This window comes from Macrotis lagotis, chromosome 5 (assembly GCF_037893015.1).
Source record: "Macrotis lagotis isolate mMagLag1 chromosome 5, bilby.v1.9.chrom.fasta, whole genome shotgun sequence".
Taxonomy (NCBI): Eukaryota; Metazoa; Chordata; class Mammalia; order Peramelemorphia; family Peramelidae; genus Macrotis; species Macrotis lagotis.
The window spans coordinates 207,067,502-207,090,468 of NC_133662.1; the positions used below are offsets into that span (position 1 = coordinate 207,067,502).

Genomic DNA, 22,967 nt, shown 5'->3' on the forward strand with positions numbered 1-22,967 from the left:
GAGGAGTGTTGTGCAAAGGTATCCTTCTCACTTGTATTTTACCTAAACTATTTCTCTCCACACCTGATTTGATAGGAAACAAGACTTTTGGTGATAGTCTGGTACTGAGGCAGTGCTTGGTCCTTGAGTGTGATAGGTTTCCTTGTTTTATCAGTCCCTGGTACTTTGTCAACTGGGCAAAGTAACAGTATGTGATATTTGGGGAGGAATTGGGTGAGGCACCACAGTGTCTCAGAAAATCCTGGTTGTGTCTTCATGCTTAATCCAAACCTGTCTCTCAATGGATTGTCAGTAAGATCTTCCCAGATTGTAGGTCTATGCTGCTCTGTTTACTCTGCTTATTTTAGTACATTCTCCAGTGAGTACATTCTTAGTACATTTTTAGTAAATTCTTCCAGGACACTACTGGAAACATGACTCAAAGGCATAGTCCTTCTGAGAGGGTGAGCCTTTTCAGGGATGGACCTGCCTTTCACAAAGAGAAGATAACTTTCCTTGCAGGCTCCCACTGGCTTCTCCAGAATTGGTTACATTGGACATCTCATGGTGCTTATTTCTACCATTCCTAATTCAAGGATCTGAATCTGACTCCCTTTCAATGAGCCAAGCAGGATCCTCCTTACAGCTCCAGGGCAGAGGGAAGTAAGGGAGCCACCTATATCTCACCCATCACTTTCCTCATCTCTCAGTACTAACTAACCCATGATCAACTGCTCTCATATATACATTTATCCATACATTCATATATTTTCATTTTGTTACATCATTGATTCCTAAATATGTTCTTTCCCTAACTAATGAAATATAGTATCTAATATTTTCTGAAAAGCTTTTTAACAAAACTGATGTATAAGACAACCATGTCTGCATGTCAATGCAACATAATACTTCTACAATCCTTTACATTTGTAATGAAGGAAGGGAGAGATATATCTCATCTTTTATCCAAGATCAGATATGGCCATTATAATATCCAATATATAGTTAAACTATTTTCAAAATTAAATTAAAGCTTTTCATCCAAATTTTCTCCTCTTACTCTCTGATAACTGACAATGGTGCCACCATTTTCTAAGGTTCATAACCCATGTGTAATCCTCAACTCTTCATTCTCTTCTAATTCCTCATCTCCAAGATGTTAACTAGGTTCATTAATTTTGCTTTTGTAACATTTCTCATATTTACTCCCTTTCTCTTAAGACTGCCACCCCACTTGTATAGACTTACCTCACACCAGGACAATTGAAATATCCTTCTTGTTATTCTCCTTACCACAAATGTCTAGTCATATGTTTTGACCATTTATCAATTGGGGAATACCTTGTAACTTTATAAATTTGATGTAATTCTCTATATATTTTAGAAATGAGGGGCAGCTAGGTGGCACAGTGGATAAAGCACCAGCCTTGGAGTCAGGAGTACCTGGGTTCAAATCCGGTCTCAGACACTTAATAATTACCTAGCTGTATGGCCTTGGGCAAGCCAATTAACCACATTTGCCTTGCAAAAAAAAAAAAAACCTAAAAAAAAAAATGAGACCTTTATCAGATTCCTAGCTGGGAAAATTGTTTCCCAGCTTTTGGTTTTTCTTCAAATTTTTTGCAGCATTGGTTTTATTAGTGCAAAACCTTTTTAAATTTAATATAGTCATAATCATGGATGCCTTATATTTCAGTTTTATTAAAAACATTTCAGAAAATATTAATTAGATATAGTGCCCGAGTATCACCAAAAATTCTTGTTTTCTAACAAATCAGACCCTGGAGTGAAGTGGTTCAGGTAAAAGACAAGTGAGAAGGATGCCTTCGCACAACACTTCCCTCACTATAATAGACAGAATTGTGCAAGTCATGTCATCATGCATATGACAATTTCTTCTTCTTTGATTATAAAGAGCAAACATACTATTGGTAAATAATTAAATCAAGAGGTTAGTCATAAGAGAAATTCCATTAAGATGAGTTGAGGAACAACAATAACAATAAGATTAGAGTCCGTTTTTCATATCCAGTAAGGCTCAAAGCTGAAACTGAATATCTGATGTATAGCTATAATATTGATTCATTCCTTTTCTTTAGTAAGAAAGGCCTCTTCTCTTTATGTTTTGGGCCATCGATTAGAGTGTATATATTTTTGAATTTTTATTTAAAGTAATAATTGGGGTGGAGCCAAGATGATGGTGTAAAGACAGCATTTCCTGGAAATTCCTTCCTCCCAAAACCAATAAATGATGACTCTAGCGAAAATTTAGAGGGTCATAACCTAGAGAAAGACTAAGTGATATATTTTTCCCAGTCCAAGATGACTTAAAAGTTCCAGGGGAAAAGTGTGTTTCATTAGGGCTGGGGGTTGGAAAAAAAGCCACAGCCACAGCACAGCACAGCCCAACCCAGCCCAGAGATCACTGGAAACAGCTTGGGAGGGGAGGAGAGAACTCTGCTACACCAGAATGAGTGTGGAGTGAGGAGCAATAGCCACAGAGTCTGCAGCAAGAATCTGAAGAAAGCAGCCAGCACCTGCAGAGATGGGAAGGGCATCAGGGAAGACTGCAGAAATTCTATGCTCTCCCTTGGGGTAAGACTCTGCTGTTTGCCTACACTCAGATACAGGTGGCAATTAGGGCTTCCATACTAAGTAGCCAAGCAGGTTCCTCCTTACAGCTCCAGGGCAGAGGGAAGTAAGGGGTCCATTTACATATCAAAGCACATGCAAGAGAGCATAAGACCTTGGAGGAATAAAGGACCCTGTAGGGTGTCCCCCTCCCCAAATAAAACAAAACCTTGGAAATGCTCTCTTGGGCTGAGGAAATGAGTAAAGAACAGAAAAAGAAGAATCTAACCATAGATAATTACTTTAGTCCCATGGAAGATCAATACACATATTCAGATGGTGACAGAATTGAATCTTCCATATCCAAAAGCTCCAAGAGAAATGAAAAATGGGCTCAGACTATGAATGAGCTCAAAAAGACTTTGAAAATCAATTAAGGGAGATGGAGGAAAAATTGGGAGGAGAAATGAGAGCAATGCAGAAAAATCATAAAAACAAAATCAGTAGCTTGGAAAATGATATACAAAAAAAATACTGAAGGAAAAAAATGTTAAAAACCAGTTTAAGCCTAATGGAAAAGGCAAAACAAAAGGCAAATGAGGAGAAGAATTCCTTAAAAAGCAGAATTGGCCAGTTGGAAAAAAAACTGTCTGAAGAAAATAACTCCTTAAAATGTAGAATGGAACTAAAGGAAACTGATGATGTTGCAAGAAATCAGGAAGAAATAAAGCTCTTCCAAAAAACCAAAAATTAGAAGAAAATGTAAAATATCTCATTGTTAACCAAAACCAAAAACAGATCCAGAAGAAATGATTAAAAATTTAGTGGACTATCTGAATAGCATGATCAGAAGTGCCTAGACTTCATTTTTCAAGAAATAATACAGCAAAATTGCCCTGAGATCCTAGAAACTGAGGGTTAAAATAGAAATCAAGAGAATTCACCAATCACCTCCTGAAAGAAATCCCAAAAGAAAAAATGTCCAAGAATATAATAGCCAAATTTCAAAACTCCCAGATCAAAGAGAAAATTCTAAAAGCTGCCAGAAGCAAACAATTCAACTCCTGAGACAACTGAGTCAGAATTGCACAGGATCTGGCAGCATCTACATTAAGGGCTCATAGAGATTGGAATATGATATTCTGGATGGCAAAAGATATTGGTTTACAACCAAGAATCAACTACCCAGCAAAACTGAACATCCTCTTTCAGGGAAAAAATGGACTTTCAATGAAACTGGGGACTTTCAAACTTTCCTATTGAAACAACCAGAGCAGAACTGAAAGTTTCATCTCCAAGTATAGTGGTGAACCATAGCGGGGTGGAAGAGAAGGACTAACTATGAGGAACTTAATGATATTGAACTGTTTGTAGTCCTGCATGGGAAGAAGATGTTGATGACTTATATGAACTTTCTCATTTATAAGAGTTGTTAGAAAGAGCATATATAGATAGGACATAGGAAGGAGTGGAATATAATGGTAAAATATAGAAAAAAGATGGAATCAATGGGTGATAAAGGAAAGTACTGGAAGGAAGGGAAAGGAGATGAAAAAAGAGGCTAACAAATTTCACATAAGAGTCAAGAAAAAGATTTTTCAATGGAGTTAAAAGGGGAAGGCAAGGGTGCCTTCATTCTCATCAGAAATGGCTCAGAAAGGAAATAACATACACACTTAATAGGGTAAGGAAATCTATCTTACCCTAGAGAAAAATAAGCAGAAAGGGATAGGATAAGCGGGAATGGCGGGGGGGGAGGTGGGAATGGGTGGTAGAAGACAGGGAAGATCTAGGGAGAGGGTACTCAGATTCAACACACTTTTGGACAGGGCTAAGATGAAAGGAGAGAGAATAGAATAAATGAGAGCAGGGAAAAATAGAGTGGAGGCACACCTAGTAATGGCAACTGTGGGAAAAATATTGAAGCAACTTCTCTGGTGGACATATGATGAAGAAAGCAGCTTAACCCAGAGACAGAGCCATTGGAATCTGAACACAGACTAAAGTATATTTTTTCACTCCCTTTTATTCTTGAGGTTTCCCATCTTCTTGGGGGGGGGGGGAGGCGGAGTTTATGTTTACTCTTATGCTAACTCTTATAACACATTCAGTTTACATCAGTGTATAGCATGGAAACAATATAAGACTATCAGACAGCCTTCTGTTGTGGGGGGGAGGGAAGGGAGGGTGGGGGAAAATTGTAAAATTCAAAACCTTACAAAAATGATAGGTACTGGGGCGGCTAGGCATAGTGGATAAAGCACTGGCCTTGGAGTCAGGAGTACCTGCTTTCAAATCCGGTCTCAGACACTTAATAATTACCCAGCTGTGCGGCCTTGGGCAAGCCACTTAAGCCCATTTGCCTTGCATAAACCTAAAAAAAATCTAAAAAAAATGATAGTTACAAATAAAATTTTATCAAAAAATATTTAAAAGATTTGGAAAATAGAGTAATAATAATTTTTCTCAAACTAGGCAAATTATCTTTAATTTCCAATTCAAATACCATCTAAAAATATAATTGAAGAATTTAAGACTTACAAAGGACAAATATTTTCCACCACAATACATGAAATAAATTTTTATCTAGTATTTGATTGAAAAAAAGCAATAAGGGGGAAAACACCATTTTTAAAGAAGCCCATTCAAATATCAATTCACCTTTTTAACAAGTAATCCTTAAATCAAGCCCCAATTTCCCCTATTTATTCATTCTTTTCATTCTGCCCTTTACAGCAAAGAAGTCCAATATTTCTTTCATGAATATCTAATTCAACTATCACAATCCATGAAACTTCTCTTTTCCATGAAACACCCCTAAACTTTCAAGTGAACTTCTAGTTACATGGATACATGTCTATTCTGTTTCATTCCATTTCTCTACTTACCAATTTCCTTATTAGTAAAATTTTCAGTGATTACCAAAAGGCAAAGTCAGTCTCTTCCTATATGCAGGTTTTAAAGCATTTTTAGTCTCTATTAAATATTTGATAATTATTTTCTTCTTTACAATATGGAAGGGACCTAAAAATAAAGCAAATTCTATAGCATATTTTCAGGCTGAGGGACAGAAGGTGTAATAGATTTACATATCATCACACATATATAATGACAGGATTATTTTGACTTCCTAACTAAAGTAAATATTTTTGAATGTAGGGATTTTTGAATTTTTCTTTGCTATACCTTTAACATTAGCAAGATAAATCCTTTGAACATACAAAGCACTCAAGTGCTTTGGGCTTGATTGTGATATGGGCTTGATTGAAACTTTGCCTAAATTGCATGTATCCCAGAACTTAGCATTCCATGCTTAATAGAGAATGTTTCCTGAATTGAATATATTGTTTTAAGTTATTTATGATGTAGCTAATAGTGAACTATAAAACTAAATGTGTGAGTCTTATAGGAATTAATATGAAATGGGATTTTCTTGCCAACATTCTCTCATAATTTCATCATTTGTGCATGCCCTGAGCTTTGTTTTGTAAAATACATATGCATATATATATATACATATATATAGTTCATTGACTGAAAAGTGCTATTGATATTAGCCTTATTTTTATTTGATAAGAGCAAAAGAAAACTTTAATTTCAAGTTACATCCTTTATCTGATGCAATATTTAACTTCATTAAATTATTATCAAGTGAAAAATTCTGAAAAATCTGGTGATTTCCACCACTCCCATCTGTTAGTTACAATTATTCAAATTTTCAAACCTGCCTTTTAAATCCAAATATACAAACCATCTAAGAGAAACTAGAAGCATGGGAAGAATATGCAGGAATAACCATTATTGGTTTGATGTGTCATTTTAATATGTGTCAGCTATTTAAGTAATAAAGGACATTATCAAACAACAGACTTGTTAGATATGTATACTAGCAATATTAGTTCCAAGAATCTATTAAGGGAAAAAAAAAGAGTTTTTTGCATTTCTGTTAAAACAAACTCATATCATAACATAATAAATGAAACCAGAGTGAACAACTAATTTTAATTTAAGTCTTTTAGTTGAAATAACCTAATGTAACTCATTTAGGCTTTTCATGAATTTCCTAGTCATTTTAAGCTAAATGCAGGGCAGAATCTAATGAAAAAAATAAAACCCCCATCCCAAAAAGGAAAGCATATTTAGCTGAATAGGCAGTAATTCTATATAGTAAATCTAATAAATTCATTTCAATCTTTTTTTACAATAAAGTACTTTATTGCAATACAGATATTCAATGGGTTCAAAAATCAATACAAAGTAAATTAATAAGAATATTTACAAACAAGTTCACAATGATTGTCTAATAACAAAGCTGTTAGTAAACAACATCAACACAATTTTAACTTCTAATTCAATATAATTTTCTAAGGCTTGATAGACAGAGAATACCTAACATTTTGATCAGGTATATCTGATAAATAGCTAAAATTCACTGATTTTAATATAAAGGAGAAAACTTCTCTACCAGTGCATTTTTTAAGGATGAGTAGTTTACCTTTTTTGAAAGATAACTTGGGAAAAAAGACTCACTCATTCCTGTTTATTATAGTCTGCACAACATATTTTTTTAATTTAATAGCAAAATTTCTAAGACTCCACTATTCCCCAAGCCCATCATTTATTTATATTCTAAACAACCATTTCTTGGTATTAATATTAAATTATACTACATTTCACATATTATAAAATAACTAAATTAGCTGTTTAGTAGATTTGATACTAATAACCATGGTATATTCAACTCTTACTAAGAGCAATTTTAAAAGGATATTAATGGTGAAAGGATACAAATGTGATAGTTCCACTGTGTAACCACACAGATATGTCCACAACTAGTGCAGGTGGATCATTTTGTTCCCCAAGTGAACACTGTTAAGAGGTCAAATATTCTATCAGATTATGAAATAATATTTTGGGTGATAATGGGAATTTCAGTAACAAATCATTGCACCAAAAATACTTGATCTGTATGCAGTATGCATTTGTGTGTTTTCCACTCAAGTGGACTTCACTGGGGTTTATCTTGAAGAAGAAAATTATTTCTCCAGTTGCTGAGGGGTACTAAAAGCCTCATAGACATAAGCAGCAAAATCTTTCACTTGTTCCATCATCAATAGGTCCTGAACAAAGTGACTAGGGGTTTCACTGCAAACTGTCCATTTATTATTGGAATTATCTTAGCTAATGGCAGGCTGACGCTGGAGAGACTATTCATGGAGTCACTGTGATTCAGATCTTGTTCAGTAGGTCTAAAAAAACTCAGCCATATTGTCCAGAAGCCGACTGAAACCTCTGTTCAAGCAGGTGTTCAAAACTGTACTAAAGTCTGAACTTTCCAACATATCTCTTGTTTCATTAAGTAACTTAATAGTAGTAATATCTCCTGCTGTGAGACCACAAGCCTGGATTGCTAATGGAGTTTCTACATCCGGCATCATATACTGACAAAGTAAAGATTTGGATCCAGCCTTTTCAATCCATGATGAAGATGTATGCTGTTCAGTTATTTTTCTGATATCTTTTACTTTCTGTTCCAACTCCAAAAGGGACAAAGAATATTTAAGGGAAACACTTCCTAAAATTTTCTGTACAGCTTGTCTAACTACAGTGATCAACTCAGTCAGACCATCTCCTAGATGGTGCTGAATACTTGACAAATATTGCTGCTGAACTTCAGGGGGAGCATGATTTCTTCTTATGAAACCTGCCTATTCATATCTTTTCACCATTTATCAATTTAGTAATCAAATAGGAATTCTGCCTTTTGGGGGCTGAGTTCTCCATATATTTGAGAAATGAGGTGTTTTATTAAAGGTGTTTCTTGGTAAAGATTGTATCCCCCAGATTTCTTGCTAATCTTGTTTACATTGATTATGCTTGTATAAAAAGTTTTAGGGATAGCTAGAGTCAGGAGGACCTGAATCCAAATCCAGCCTCAAACACTTAATAATTTCCTAGCTGTGTGACCTTGGGCAAGTCACTTAACCCCATTGCCTTGGCAAAATAAATAAATAAGCAAATAAATAAGTGAATAAATAAATAAATGAACAAATGAATGAATGAACAAATAAGTAAATAAATGAATAAATAAATAGACAAAATAAATAAGTAGAGAAAGAAAGAATAATAAATGAATGGATGAATAATTTAATTAATTAAGTAATTAATTAATAAGTAGATAAATAGGTAAATAAATAAATGAAGTGGCTGATTACAACATAAAGAGATATGTTGGAAATCTGCCTCCTAAGACAAACTCAGAGACTGTATGAACATAATTACAAAAATGTTTTGTCTTTTTATATAATGAAAATTATTTATTTTATATTTCATAATGCTCTCTAGCTCTTGGTTGATGATTAAATCTTTCCATCTCCATAAATCTGACAGGTAGACAATTTCTTATTCTTCTAATTGGCTATGTCATTTTTTTATACCTAAATCACAAACTTATTTTGAGTTTATCTTGGTATACAGAGTGAGATGTTATTGGATACCTGTTTATGATCTATTGTTTTCCAGTTTTCCCAGCAGGTTTTTGTAAACTAGTGAATTCTTATTCCCAAAGGCTGGATCTTTGTGTTTATCAAGCACTAGATTACTATGGTCATTGCCTATTTGTTCTTAATGTATTCCAATGATACATCATTCTGTGTCTTAGCCAGTAAGAGACATTTTGATAATTGCTGCTTTATAATATAGTTTGAGATCTGATATTTAAAGACCATCTTTCTTTGATGTTTTTTTCTCCATTCATATTCTTTACATTCTGTTCTTATGAGTGAATTTTAATTATTTTTTATAGTTCAATCAAATAATTTTTTGGTAGTTTGGTTGATAAGAATCTGAACAACCATAGCTTAGATAGAATTGGCTTAGCTAGAGATATCATTTTTAATATATTGGATTGTCCTCCCCTTAAGCAATTTATATTTTTCCAGTTGTTTAGATAGGACTTTTTTGCATAAAAATTATTTTTCATTTGAATTCATTTAATTCTTGGGTTTCTCTTGACAGTGAGATTCTCAAGTATTTAAATTGTTTGAAGTTATTTTACATGATGTCTCTGTCTTTTACTGTTTTGGTCATATAAGAAAGTGCTGATGATTTTTGTGGCTTTATTTTAAATTGGGTAGCTTTGCTAATGTTAATTTTTTCAAGAATTTTTTCAGTTGATTTTCTATAATTTCCTAGGTATAAAATCAAATACTCACAAGGAGTTATAGTTTTGTTTCCTTATTGCCTATGCTAATTCCTTTAATTTCTCTTTTTTCTAATACTAGTTTGAATAATAGTGGGGCAATGGGCATCCTTGCTTTACTCCTATTTGCACTGGAAAGGCTTCTAGTTTATCTCCATTATAGATAATACTGTCTTATAATTTTAAATAGATTCTGTTTGCCATTTAAAACATTTTCCCTTTATTTTTATGCTCTCTATTTTTTTAAATTGGAAAGGATGCTCTAATTTGTCAAATTGAGATAACTTTTAGTTTTGCTATAGATATGGTCAATTATGGTGATATTTTTCCTAATATTGAACTACTAGTGCATACCTGATATAAATCCCATGTGGGCATAGTCTGTGTGATAAAGTGGTATATTTTGTACAAAACTTTAAATCAATATTCATTAGGGAACTTGGTCTTTGTTTTAGTTCAACCTCCCTTATACATCAGATCCATATCTGTATCATGAGTGTGGTAGAACTTGTTCTTTGCCAATTATTCCAAATAGTATATATAGTATTGAAATTAATTGTCCTTTAAATGTTTGGTAGACTTCACTTTTAAATCTATCTGACCTGTCCTGGAAATTTGTTCCTTAGGGGCATAATTGATGACTTGTTCAATTATTTTTTCAAGGTAGAGGTTATTTAGGTAATAGTTTTAGGTAATATAGGTAATAATACCTGGTCTGTTAATCTGGATAATTCATATTTTCAAAATATTCTTTGATTTCACTAAGATTCCAAGTTGTTGGCCTTCAATTGGAAAAAATATTTTTAATGATTGCTTTAGTTTCATTTATTAGGGACTTTTTTTTTTGCAAGGCATATGGGGTTAAGTATCTTGCCCAAGGCCACACAGCTAGGTAATTATTAAATGTCTGAGCCTGGATTTGAACTAAGGTACTCCTGACTCCAGGGTCAGTGTTCTATCCAATGTGCCACCTAGCCATGTCCATTTCATTTTTGATACAGAATTTTTTAAAACCAAATTATTCAAGGATTTCTCTTTTTCTTTTTTCATAATAACCAGCTCCTTATTTTTATTCTTAGCTCAAAAGTTTGGTATTTTTTTTCTCCTTTCAATCTTATTAATCTCACCTTTAATTTTCAGGATTTCCAATTTTGTGCTTATTTGGGAATTTTTTATTTCTTCTTTTATTAAAGTTTTAGATTTTTAGGTGCATGGTAAATTTATTGATTTGTTCTTTTTTTCTATTTTTCTGATAAAAGAATTAAGAGAAATAGCCTATCACCTAAGTACTTCATTGAGTGCATTATATGAATTTTTCTTTGCTGTTTCATTGTTCATATTCTCTTCAATGAAATTGTTTCTGTGATTCGTTCTTTGACCACATTCTTTTAAAAATATATTTATATATTTTTTTCAAATATATGCTGATAGTTTTCAACTATCATTTTTGGTAAAGTTTTGAATTTCACATTTTTCTCCCTCCTTCCCTTGCCTCTCAACTCTCTGTTAAAAAGAAATCTAATATAGGTAATTTTTTCCAATTACATGGGAAGGTAGTTTTCAGCATTCATACATTTGTATATTACTGAGTTTCATATTTTTCCACCTCTTCCCTCCTCCATTGCCATGGTGGTGAATATTCATGTTCAACATACCTTCATATTAGACATGTTTTGAAAGAGTACTTACAACTAAGGACAACTAAGGTGGAAAAAAGTGAGCAAGGAAAAAAAATTCCATTCACATTTACAGTTGTGATTACTAAAGCCTATTTCCCTCTAAGCTATCTTCCCACTTTTATATTTTTCTCTTTCCTTTCTCTTTCCTTTCTCCTTATCCCTCCTCATCAATGTTTTACTTCTGATTGCAACCTGGCCCTCTTTTCTATCAGTCCTTTTCTCTTTTCTTCTTTCTTTCCCCCTTTACTTTTCTTTTTATGTTTTACTTTAACTTTACCTTACATTCAATTTTTGCACTTGTTTTTATCACTCCCTTCTTTTCCTTTCTTTTCCTGCCCTACCTTGCTCCACTTTCCTAAAGGGTAGGAGGGTAGGATAACTTTTTAAACCCATTGGGAATGCATGTTATTCCCTCTTTGGGCTAAATCAGTTGAGAGTAAGAGATATGCAATGCTCAGACCCTCCCTTCTTTCCCTCTATATTAAGAGCTACATTGTAGCTCCTCACGCGATGTTACTTTTATCCCTAAACCTTCTCCTAATATAGTTCTTTTTTCCCCTTGTCTTGATTTTTAAAAACTGCATTGTATCCACATTGTACCTTATCAAAATATACTCTTTTTTCTGTCCTTGACAGAAGTACAGTTCTCAAGGGTTAATTCATTGATTGATGAATTTATAAGCAACTTTACCTCTTAGTTGCTTCATACCAACAGCTTCTGTCCAAGTACACTACCTTCAACTGTTCCATTAAAAATGTAATTGGCAAGAGCCATAAGCATCATGAAACTATAATTAATTTATACCAGCCCCTCTTTCTAAGTAACCTCTAGAGAAATGCAGTCCTCATTAGCTAAAGTATCATGTAAAGCAAAATCACCCATGAGTTAAAACTTTGATCATATCACAGTTAATTTAGGACCTCACTCTTATTCCAAATATGTTCTATTCAATTGTCCTAAGAGATAGACAGCTCTCAGGAGTTAACTAACAGTACCTCCTATCCTTTACCTTTTTACATATCTCTTGAGTCTTTGCATTTGATGATCAAATTTTCTCTTAGGTTCTGGTCTTTTTATCAGGAAAGTCTGAAAGTCCTCTATTTCATTAAGGGACCATCTTTTCTCCTGAAATATGCTGAATTTTGCAGGGTAGTTGATTCTTATTTGTAATTAAAACTTTTCTGCCCTCTGGAATAGCCCATTCCAGGCTCTTCAGTTCTTTAATGTTGGAGCTGATAAGCCCTGAGTAAACCTAACTTGCTCTCTGATATTTAAATTGCTTCTTTTTGAGTGCTTATAGAATTTTCTTCTTTATTTGAGAATTATAAAATTTGCTACAACATTTATTGGAGATTTTACTTTGGGCTGTCTTTCTGGGAAATGATTGATGAATTGTTTCAAAGACAATTTTATCTTCATCTTCTAGGATTCCAGTATCACATGATAATGTCCTGCTTGATATTGTACAGATTCTGATTCTGTTTGTGGCTCCCAGGTGTATCAATAAGTCATTAATTATCTCTCCTGGATTTATTTTCCAGGTCGGTCATTTTTCCTAAGGAGTACTTTTAATTTTCTTCTATTTTTCAGCTGTTTGGGTTTGTTTGATATAATCTTCCTGTCTCAAAGAGTTACTCAATTCCATTTCTCCAATTCTAATTTTTAAGGTTTAAATTTCTCCAGTTAACATTTTTGTTTCCTTTAGCAATCACTTAATTTTATTTTTAGTTGGTCAATTTTGTTTTTCAAATTATTATCTTCAGTTAATTTTTCATACTGTACTTTTGCTTCATCATCTCTTCTGTGCTTTTTAAAATCCTTTTTAAACTCTTCTAAGAGGACTTTTTAGAATTGAGACTAGTTCATCAGTCCCTTAGAGGCTTCACATGTAGGTACTTTGTCATTACTTTTATGTTCTGATATTGTGGTTTTATCACTCCTATAGAAATAATAATTGTCAATGGTCAGCACTTTTTTGGTTTTTCTGGTCATTTGGTCTGTTCAGCTCTATTCCTAAGGTGTGGGTTGATTAGTCCCAAGTTTTTTTTTGCTGGGAGCTGAGATTCTGGTCCTTGGCTTTCTGCTATGGTGCTACAGTTTACTCCTTGCTGTATGGTAGCCTGCACTAGCTTCATTCAAAGTTACTGCAGGAAAAATTCTAGGAACTTCCTAACTTTGTCCCACCACACTGGCTTGGGCCAAAGTCTACTTAACCTAGTTTTCCTATTTAGTTCCTGATGAATTTTAATCTATCTTCCCTATTTTTGAATGTAAATTTTATGATATTATATGAAAACAATACATTTAAAATTCCTACCTTTTTACATTTATTTTGAGATTTTTTTTGTCCTTATGATTGTGAAAGTACTATGTGTTGTTAAGGACAAATGTCTTTGTGTTCTTATTAAATGCAAATTGAGTTTTCTGAAAAGGTTTATTATATATCTAACTTTTTAAATATTTTTCATTAAATTTTCCATATTCTGAGAGGAGACATATTATACCAATTGCATATATGTTAAATTTCATATTGCCATATTTCCCCATGTATAAGCCACACTGTAATTTTGAGGCCCAAAATTTGGAAAAAGGGTATTACATAAAGTTATTGAACTCAAATATTTTTGTTCATGAAATTCAAGGACCTTCTGCTCATACCTTTCAGGCCTCTTTTAGGCAAGTCTGGTGAACAATTTCCATTCACTTTTGCAAACTTCATGGATCACTTTTAACTTGAATTCAATATTGTATGAAAATTTTTGCTGAACTGATTCTGGGCAGAACGTGACAAAACATAACCTAATATACTGCTAACAAATAGAAAACAATGAGTACAAAGACAACAAACCTGAAAAAGCAGGAAATGAAAGTGAAAAAAAAATCTACAAACATTATATATAGACCACAATTTTTTTTTGAAAAAGAATGCATCTTATACAGATATACATGGGAGATATGGGACTTCATTATCTATGGTATCTGTTAGCAAAATTCAATTTCTTTCCTTAACATTTATAATTAAGGCAATTTTCCCTTTAACTTTGTCTGATAAGAGGATTACTAGCCCTTACTTTCTTTTTCACTTCAACTCAAGTATAACTGATTCTATTCCAGTCCCTTACCTTTACTCTGTGTTTGTCTCTCAGTTTCAATTATGTTTTTTGTAAACAATAGATTGACAGATTCTGATTTTTTATGCACTTTGCTATCTGCTTCCATTTTATGGAAGCAGATTTTTTTTTATTCTCCTTTTTCCCTTCATATCTATGAAAATGTTTTACTCCAGATTCCCTGATCTGCCCTACAATTGACTTTCACTCCCACCCTCACCTATTACTTAATTTCCACTCAAACCCTCCTTGTGACTAAAATAGATTTTTACATTAAAGTGAATGTATATATTATTCCTCTGTGAACCAATATTAATGAGAATAATATTCAAGTGATGTCCCTTACTTATTCTCCCATCTTCCCCTCCATTGTAATAGGTCTTTTGTGTCTCTTCATGTGAAATAATTTACCCCATTCTACCTCTCCCTTCTTACTGAAAACCAGTGTAATCCTTTCTCATTATTTAATAATTTTTGTCACTCCCCCAAATTCACTTTTTAACCTGTACCTTCTGAGGATATGTATGTATGTATGTTTGTGTGTATGTATGTATATATATATATATGTTCTTTTTAGCAGTAATCATAGCAATATAATTTTTAATGATTACAAGTGTCAATTTATTTGCACTCTGCCTGTTTACACTTCTCTCTGCTTTGTTTTGTTTTTTTTGTTTAGTTTAATTTAATTTTTTTTGTTTAATTCCTATTAAAATCCTATTTTATTGAATGATCATTTTTCCCCCCATTGGTGATGCTTAATTTGGCTGGATAAATGATTTTTAGTTGTAACCTTAGCTCCTTTGCCTTCCAGATTTTCATTTTTTATGAACTTTGATCATTTAATGTTGTATGCCAGCTTAATCATTATTGTGGCTTCTCAGTATTGGAATTATTTCTTTTGTCAACTTGTATTGCTGAGAAGAGTTGTGTCATTCACAGATGATCATCTTAAAATATTGCTGTTATTTTGTACACACTGGATTTCAGTTTGTATCTCCTCATGTAATGCATTCCAAGTTTTTCTGAGAGCCTCATACTCATCATTTCATATAGCAGAATAATATCCCATCATAATCACATACCATAATTTTTTCTACCATTCCTCAACTGATGGGCAACCCCTCAATTTCCAATTTGTTGCCACCATAAAAAAACAGCTATAAATATTTTTGTATATATAGGTCTTATTTTTTTGAGTTTGTAACCTTTTGGGGGAGATACAGAGCTTATTGTGATGTTGCTAGACAAAAGGGTATGCATGGTTTTATAACTCTTAGGGCAAAGGTCCAAATTGCGATATAAAATGACTGGATCAGTTCAACTCTACCAACAGAATAACAATCTCAGTTTTCCCACATCTCCTCCAACATTTGTCATTTTAGTTTTCTAAACTGTTATCCAATATAATTTTTATGAATTTGTGCATCAGAATTGTTTTAATTTGCATTTCTCCAGTCAATTCTGAATTAAAGCCATTTTCATTTGAATATGATTACTTCATCTAAAAACTTCCTATATGTTTGTTTGCTTATCGATAGGGAAATGGCTCTTATTTTTTATAAATTTGTCTCATTCTCTATATAGCTAAGATACAAGGCTTTAAATTATAAGAAACTTGCTGCAATTCTTTTCCACAATTACTATTTCTACCTATTTCTCTATATGCTATATCCCACTGTTTAGTTTATTTTTTTCGGTCTTAACTCTGTCCCTCCTCAGAACTGTTTTGTTTCTTATTAACTCCATCTCCAGTCTCCCTCCATTTAATCTTCCCATCTTTTATTTTCCTTTTTTCTTTAGGTTTTGCCCTTGTTATTCTGAGACTGTTGTTCTTTTTCTGAGTCTGTGTCTTGGTAATCTTTCCAATAACTTCCTAAACCAACAACTTCTTTTTGTGTTGTTGTTGGCTCATCCTTTTTGACCTCTCCCCCACCACTTTTCCTTTAAATTTTGTTCTTTTTTCCCCTGGGTAAAGGAGGCAATGTTTCAGGCTTCTTGTGTCAAGGGATAGAGATCCCACCTGTTTAACTGGTGCTGCACTGATGTTGCCCTGAGCTACACAAGGGACATATCTCTGGTGCTGTGCTGAGGGTGTTATGTGGGATGTGGTGGTACTACTAGAGATCATAAAATTCTTGCAGATTATTTGGTGTGAAACTGAGATCTAAGTGCTTGTGTCTAATATATGCTAAGGCTGGTGGTATGTTTCTGCATTTCCCTGGGTATACATATGGTAGTGGTGGTGGCCCAGAGAGGGCAGATACTTGATTCCTTAGGCACTGATAGGGTTGAAGTCTACCTGTTTGCCTGAGGCTACACTGAAGCACATGGAGGTCTGGCCACTGGAGGCTGCCTATTTGTACACAGGGTTACACTGAAGTACATTTGGCTCTCAGAGATGGAGTCTCCCTATTCTCCTGGCTATGCTACGTCATATCTTGGTCCTGGTGGTGACATTTTCCTTCTCCACCTCCCTGGGATTAAAGATTTGCCATTGGTTTCCCATGACTAAACTTCCCAAGGACTCTTTGTCATAGTTTTTGTCTTATAATGTGCTTTCCTTTTACTTAAATGAGACAGACTTTTCTTGATAATCATTTGCTAGTTCTGCTGTTCCAAGATTTGTATTGGGGTCTTATATCATATTTGTTTGGAGATGAATGTGGGAGAGATAAGGTGATTTCCTGTATACTCTGCCTTCTTAGAACACAGAACTCTCAATGCTGTTTAATTAATATTAACTATTATTCTCAATAAGGAGTACACACCAGTGAGGGACTCATTAGCAGTCTCCTAGAAAATCACTTCTTCCACCTAAAGACTTTAGGGTCCCTGAGAATATTAAGAGCTAAAAAGTCAGACTAGGCTTTGGGGGCCAATTTTTCTGGTGCTTGGGAGTTTGAATTTCAGACCATGCTCAGTACCTGAGAACAAAGTTATTTGATTCTTTATTACTTTCTCTCATGTTTATTATCTCTGAATTGTGAAACAAAACATAAGTTTTATTCTTTTTTGACATGCTAATTCTTCAAGTACTTAACAAAATTCTCATGTCTTCCATGAGCTTTCTCTTCTCCACATTACTGATTCCCAATGCTTCGACTTATTCTTATGTGGCTTTAGATAATGGTAAGGGAAAAAAGATAATTAAGTACCTACTATATGGGTACTGCACTAGATGTTTTCAGAATATTTTATCAATTTTTCTTCACCACAACCCAGGGAATTTGGTGGCATTTTTCAACTCATTTTACATTAAGGAAATAGAAGTAGAAAGAAGTAAAGTAACTGGTCTATGTCGCACAAACAGCATATAAAGCCAGATTTGAACTGACTACAGTCTTGGTGCTTAAAATCACTGAGCCTTCTTGATAAAAGCACTTTTATCAAAGTCCTTTGCCATACTATTTGTCCTCCTCTAGACATAATTTAATTTAGCCATGACCCTCATAATGTAACCTGAAGAACTGAACACAATTGCTTGATCATAGCAACAGCATTAATACAATCAATACTACTTTATTCTTTAAATTATTACTTTCTTAATGGAATTGTTATATTAGTCTTCTTAGATGCCATATTCATTTATCAAAAATTTATTAGTCACCTCTGTTTATAACACTAGAGATGCAAAAGCAAAATGAAAAAACCTTTTCTTCAAAATGTTTAATACCTGGTAACTTTGACTCAATGATGTTTTTACACCCCTAGATCTTTTAAAATGGTACTATCTAATTACAATATTCATATCTTGAACTTGTAAAGCTAAAATTTTGAATTGGTGTAAAACTTTAAAGTTATCTTTTCTTAATCCACCTTATAAAACAAAAAGTTAATTTATACAAGTATATACAAGGATATATAAGAATAAGTAGCATGTAAAAAGTTGGAAGCAAAATTGGAAAAGATGATCCAAAACAAAAAGAAAATGATAATTGCTTTCTAGGAAGAAAAATCAAGCAGATAAGAAAGAACAAGGTGCAAAATTCAAAAGCCAAGAAAGCATTCTAATATCTATATTAAAAAGGTCAGAAAAGTCAAACTCTTTTGCTCTATCAGGAAAATTTCAAGGTCGTGTATATTATAACCACATTCTTACTTCTGTTTAAACATATTATACAAAAAGTGGAAAGAAATAACAGATTTTTACTAGGAAAATGACTGAAGGGTTTTGTTTTTTGTTTCATTGGTGAGTTTGTTTGGTTAACTTTGTTTTATTTGAAATTTTGTCTTTGATGTTCTAAATGTAGATATAGTGACTTGTCTTCCATGAACCAATTAGAGTGATTTTAGTAGGGAAGCATTTTATTATTATTGCTTCTCAGAAAGTTATTATTTTATAATATAGTGCTAATTTTTCACTAACCAGAATTTTGTTCTAAATCCCACTGCCTGCACATTTCCTTATCAGGTCTCTTAAGATGTAAGTTCATCATGTGATAGAGACTTAACTCTCTAGTTTACCAATTTAAAGCTATTTTATTTGATTACAAGTATATATATGATATTATGAAGTACAAAGTTATATTTTTGTAGGAAATTAGGTATTTACTTCAGTCAAAATTCCCATTAAGGTCTTCTTTTGTGATAATCTGTATGGGAAAATATGATCTTTAACTACAAAACTTAGGAAGATAATCATCATTCTATACTGTAACCCTTACAAACAGGAAGCAAAAGGTCAAATTTCTTTGAATAATTTTATTTCTTTATTATATCCTAAGAAATACTACTTTTGCATTTCACAAGGGGGAAGATGAGTTAGAAAATTTGAATTAGAAGAACCTGGTCTCTGGTTCTTCTTCATTGATTACTAATGTCACATTTAATGCTCAAGATTATTATATTAATATTAGTAAGAAAATAAAAATATTTAAATAACTGCTCTACTTCACATGTTAAACTATTAAATTATCTTTTTATTTCAATTGTTTTATTATAAACTTTCTAGTCCTTTTTATCATATACAAAGCCAAAATATTAATGAAGGAACAAAGTGCAATTTCAAGAAATTTTGTGGCTCGCTCTCACGGCCATTACCGTACATTGAGCTCCATAGAGACAACGCTGGGGCAAGCGAACGCCGGGGCAAGCGAAAGCCGGACCGGCACTGGGCTACTCTGTGCAGCGCTGAGGAAAAGTAATCCAAAATGGGCAAAGGTGATCCTAAGAAGCCGAGAGGGAAAATGTCTTCATATGCCTTTTTTGTACAAACCTGCTGAAAAGGAGCACAAGAGGAAGCCCTTAGATGCTTCTGTGAACTTCTCAGCATTTTCTAAAAAATGCTCAGAAAGGTGGAAGACGATGTCTGCTAAAAAGAAATGAAAATTTGAGGACATGGAGAAAGCTGATAAGGTTTGTTATGAAAGAGAAATGAAAACCTACATACCACCTAAAGGAGAAACAAAAAAGAAGTTCAAGGATCCCAATGCACCTAATAGGCCTCTTTCGGCATTTTTCTTATTCTGTTCTGAGTATCATCCAAAAATCAAATGGGAGCATCCTGGTCTTTCCATTGGAGATGCGGTGAAAAAACTGGAAGAAATGTGGAGTAATACTGCTGCAGATGACAAGCAACCTTATGAAAAGGAGGCAGTTAAGCTAAAGGAAAAATATGAAAAGGATATTGCTGCATACCGAGCTAAAGGAAAACCTGATGTGGGTAAAAAGGGAGGAGCTGTCAAGGCTGAGAAGAGCAATAAAAAAGAAGGAAGAGGAGGAAGATGAAAAAGATGAGGAGGAAGAGGAAGAAGATGATGATGATAAGTTGGTTCTAGAGCAGTTTTTTCCTTGTCTATAAAGCATTTAACCACCCCCCCCTACACAACTCATTTTAAAGAGAAAAAAATGAAATGTAAGGCTATGTAAGATTTATTTTTAAACTGTACAGTGTCTTTTTTGTATAGTTAACACACTACCGAATGTGTCTTTAGATAGTCCTGTCCTTTAGTGGTATTTTCAATAGCCACTAACCTTGCCTGGTACAGTATGGGGGTTGTAAATTTAATGGAAATTTAAAGCAAGTTCTTGTTGAAATTAGTTATATATGGGGATGTAGTTCATTTTCATCCTCAGTTGTCTTTGATGCAGCATATGAAATAATTGTTGTTCTGTTAACTGAATACCACTCTGTAATTGCAAAAACAAAAAAAAATTGCAGCTGTTTTGTTGACATTCTGAATGCTTCTAAGTAAATACTTTTTTTATTAAAAAAAGAAATTTTCCCTCAAAAATAAAATTAAAGAAACCTCTTAACAGAAATTCAATAAAATAAACAGAAAATGAAGTTAGGAGAGCACCTACCAACAAGGACTGTCTCAGGGACCATGGGTGAATCAGAAAAATAGACCAAAGAGCCAGCACAGGGACAGCAGCTGGGGGAAGCCAGAGGGCCAATGTAAGCCACAGAGGCTTTTGGTGTGTGGTGGTTGCAAAAGCTACCTTTACCCCAAGAATCTTTAGCTAGGGGAGAGGAGGGACAGGAGGGTCAGTTCAGATTTATGTACAATCAATATTTTTCCATATATTTTATGTGTTGATAGAAAAATCTTAAGATGTTGAATCACCATCTATTTTCATGCATCTGAAGCAGTCACTGAAAAATGTAAGATAGCAAATTATTGTCAGCTCTTCCATTTAACAATAGGCCTGCCTTCATCCAATCTGTGCATATAACTTTATCTTCTTGAGCTACCAAATCATAGAAGGGGATCTTCCAACTCCTTATATGTCAGAACTTGATCATGTTAGCCAGGGAACCTAAAATTAGCTGCTGTTCATGTGTGGGAGACCATTTCACTCATACCACCCAATTAATATGGAAGATTATGGATAATAATACCAAGGAGCCATCATTATTTCCGGGATCCCACAGCTTGATATGTCTATCGGATATCCCAGATGTTACAAAGTGAGGAATAGGAATGACAGTTATGTTTTATTTCCAGTCAAAGTGGTCAAGATCAGCAGTTTCAGTAGCCCATGCTCTATTCAAGTGACCCTATGATGCAAATCAAAAAACACATCATGATGGTCAGACAAAGTCATTGTTGCAGTCTTTGTTAATTCCAGTTGCTTTCTACTGTTTTTTTCTTTGCTTATTTGTATGATTTTGTATTTCATCTGCTTCTAGATCTTTAGTGTCTTATACCAAGATTGCCTGTAAAATTTAGTCCATGAACAATTAACAGCTACTAATTCCACATACTCAACATGGCCTAAACAGCAAAGGAGAGTTTTTACTTCCTTCCTCTTCATGTTCCACACCTACAAAGTAACAGTTGGTCCATACAGACAATGAGGAGCAGACAGGACAAACTGTCTTTCTTCATCCAGGCAACATTTTCATGACTTCACTATGTCCAACAATTGTTATGAGAGACTTTCCTTCTGTAGTCCATATTTTAGATATTTTTTCAGAAGAGTCAATCAATTACCATTCCACTATTGCTTCATTTGAACTGATTCAGTCACCATGGATTACCCATTTTTCAAGCTATGGTACTATATATTTCTTCACATTCTCAATTTCCACTACTTCTTCTCTTAAGATGTTCTCTAGATCCATATGGTTAATCAAGGGTAATTCATAGGAATTCACACAAAATAAGGAAATCAACTCCACATATCCAGGAATTCATTTTTAGCTTCCATTACTTTATTGATAGTATCACTAAGATCAGTGAATTCAGAACTCTAAGGAATTGAGAGGGGCATATTGTCTCGGATATTTTTTTTTGTTTTTGAAGAAGAAACCTGTCTGGAGCTGAACCATGGTGGGAATGGTTGGGGTGTGGGGGAGACCTGACCCTCTAAACTGAACAAGGAGGAGCAGACACTGTTGTGGTAGGGGAAGGAAAGTTGGGTTTGTGCTGGGTCAATCTGAACGCACTCAACTCTTCTAGGCTGGTGAAAAGAAAGACCAGAGGAAAGAGGTACTACTTGCCACCTATGACCACAGCAGTAGCAATCTGATTATTTCAATCATAGACAGTTTCCTTATTAACAAATAACTTTGACATAAGGCAAGCCATGGAATTTTAAAATCGATGAGACCCTCAATTTAAAATCTTGTCTTTTTCCTGTTATTTGGCACAAAACAAATGACTAAAGCTATAAGATCAGTAATATGTGGTTGAGAATTTTATTTTAAGTTTAGTGTTTGGACTCCCATAAAGTATTGCATTAACAACAATGCCAAATGTACTCTTTAAAACCCTTTGGCAGTCACTCTAAGTAATTTTTACATATACATAGAGACCTGAAAATTGCAGTGAAACTCAGACTATTTTTTCAAAAGAATTAAGTGAAGTAGTCAGAGGAACATAAGAACTAGGACAATGGTATATATAGGTCACACTTATGTAATATCCATCTGCCTCCTATAAACACCAGGAAATGATGTGAAAGTGCGCAGTTATTAT

At 33.8% G+C, this 22,967-nt stretch overlaps 3 pseudogenes; 1 reads left to right on the forward strand and 2 right to left on the reverse strand.

The window, feature by feature from the left end:
- Positions 1-7,470: 7,470 nt before the first annotated feature.
- LOC141489459 (peroxisomal biogenesis factor 3-like) lies at positions 7,471-19,581 on the reverse strand (annotated as a pseudogene).
- Positions 19,582-19,694: 113 nt separating this feature from the next.
- Positions 19,695-20,412, forward strand: LOC141490024 (high mobility group protein B1-like; annotated as a pseudogene).
- Positions 20,413-21,119: 707 nt separating this feature from the next.
- Positions 21,120-22,318, reverse strand: LOC141490025 (ribosome biogenesis protein WDR12 pseudogene; annotated as a pseudogene).
- Positions 22,319-22,967: the final 649 nt, after the last annotated feature.